General features: G+C 33.8%; 1 protein-coding gene across 2 annotated transcripts in view; it reads right to left on the reverse strand.

The window, feature by feature from the left end:
* LOC122259832 (neuropeptide Y receptor type 2-like) overlaps positions 1-2,500 on the reverse strand; it is a 70,830-nt gene that overhangs the window by 21,167 nt on the left and 47,163 nt on the right. The window lies entirely within an intron of this gene.

Genomic DNA, 2,500 nt, shown 5'->3' on the forward strand with positions numbered 1-2,500 from the left:
CTCTATCCTTGCAACTAGCAAGCTTTATGCACAGATGAGCAATCATCACTTGAAACAAACAAAGTATATATATCTAACAATTATCTTTCTTAGTTTATGGAAGCATTTAATCCTTCTCTTCCTCTTTAAATATCATAGAAGCTCAACATTTTTTTAAATCTCATAGAAGTTTAATATTTTTCACTCTATGTATCCCTGTCTGACAACCACTTCAAAGTACTTCTCAATGAATTATGTTGCTTAGCGACATCCTGCTTACTTCAACATATATATAACTCGTAACGTGGAAACTTCACCCTCGTTCTGGCTACTTTGATCTCGAGTCTCACTTTCCATTTTCCAGCTTCAAGGAAAACTCACTTCAGTTTTCGAACTTCACAGGAATAACTTCCGAATCAATTCAGCAGAGTAAATGGCATTTTATTTTCAAATTGTGAATTTTCTCGTTTCTACCTTCCCCATTTATTTGCTTGTTTTTGGTTTATGTGTTTTTTTGACATGTCCTTTAACTATTTCTTCGATTTTGATTTAATCCTGAAGTGATATTTTGGCACTTTGATACACAAATAGTTAATGATAAGTAATAGGACTTAAACACACAAACACACACACACAAACACACACATAAACACACACACACACACACACACACACACAAACACACACACACTTACACTCACACGTACACACACAAACACACACAAACACACACACACACAAACACACTCACACACGTACACACACAAACACACACACACACACACACACACACACACACACACGTACACACACACACATCAATATCTACATAATCTCCCGGATTCTTCAAACAGTACTTCACAACTGACCTGAGCTTCGAGTTAAAGCCTCTACTTTAACCTCGCATATATAGGCCTATTTGCAATACACTCGCAACGGAATATATATATATTTCCCGAGATTATATAGGATTATATCATATTCACACGCCCGTCCTGCCTATTCTAAAGTTGCTTTCATGCTTTCAGTAATGGAATAAAATGGAATATGTTTGCGTGTGCCAGTCTCGTATCTTTATCAAGAGATTTAAATTCTTGGATCTGATGTTGTCATTTGCAAACTTTGCTGACGAGTTGTCCATCAAGTGTGAATAGGCTAATATTTAGGGTTCATTTGCATAGGAATATTCCATTCTGAATTTTGATTACCTGAGGATAGGAAATTTTTTTGAACGTTTATGTGTATTTGATGGCGATGTATTTTTTTTTCACTCTTCTTTGACATCAAAAGGATAAAAAAATGTATAATGATACCAGAGCTTGTGTTTTGCCTCGTTCATTTGATTTTTTTTTATTTATTTATTATTTTTTTTGTTTTTTTTGCTCGTTGGCTCACGGTTAAAATAAAACACTAGTTATCAACGGTTCAACTTCGGTTTCATTGTGACAAATATCATGGTTATTTTTTGTAACATATTTTATAGTTTTCTTAGTAAAAAAAACAACAAGCGTTCTTGTAATTGTTATATACTTTCTCTTTCCTCGTGTGTCTATCACCAACTTCGTAAATAAGAGTATTTTTAGATTCCTTACAATGAAATGTCTTTATAGATATGCAATATATATGCAATATTTCTATAATAATCTGATATCTACACACATCGTTTTTATACACTTTTCAAGCCATGTTATATAGTTTCGAAGTTAAAGTAAAACAAAATTACTAACATTCATACAGACACAAGGACGGTATAGCATGTTCATCTCCACATTCGTTCTTCCGTGTAAACAGTGTAATTGTTTAGGTAAAATGATTTTAACAAACTGACACACATTTTTTTTTCTTTTTTTCTTTTTTTTTGTTGTTGTTTTGTTTTCTTTCTGGACGTAGCCACTTTACCGAGGCCTTTTTTTTATTTTTTTTCTTTTTTTCTTTTTCTTTTTTTGCGTTGGCGTTCTTTGGTAACATGATATATGTGAAATACCTCCCTTTGGTACGTTTTGTATACCTCGAATGCCTATCATATCTATACTGGTAAAATTGTTTGGCTTTTACCCCCCTTCCCCCCTCCCCCATCCAAAAAATAATAAAGATAATAAATAAAAGACATAATGTAAATAGAAAATAAAGTAAAAAGAATAAAGGAATAAATATATATCAACTAATTAGATAATTTACGTACTGTGAGTGAACGCTATCACACCCAGTGAACGTTTTATAGATAATTACTAATTACGTGGAATTTCCACCGCTTCCTGGATGCTCGAGTGACTGTCCTAATGAGCATTAGCTGAGTCAATGCATATAATATAGTCTTGTCTAGTCTTCTCTAAGGCTACCTAATTTAATGGTAACAATATGTATTCACGTAGATATACCCCCCCCCTCATCCTCTCCCGCCTCCCTCCTTCATTTAGTATAGTCTTCAGGCTGGCTAGGGTAAAATAATTCCAAATATGCCCGACAGAGGGCTCTGCTTCACGCCTGATAATGTATGTAATTTTTCTTCTTCCTTAAGTTT

Source organism: Penaeus japonicus, unplaced genomic scaffold (genome assembly GCF_977035675.1).
Source record: "Penaeus japonicus unplaced genomic scaffold, GWHDUDI00000001_assembly GWHDUDI00000035, whole genome shotgun sequence".
In the NCBI taxonomy this organism is placed as follows: Eukaryota; Metazoa; Arthropoda; class Malacostraca; order Decapoda; family Penaeidae; genus Penaeus; species Penaeus japonicus.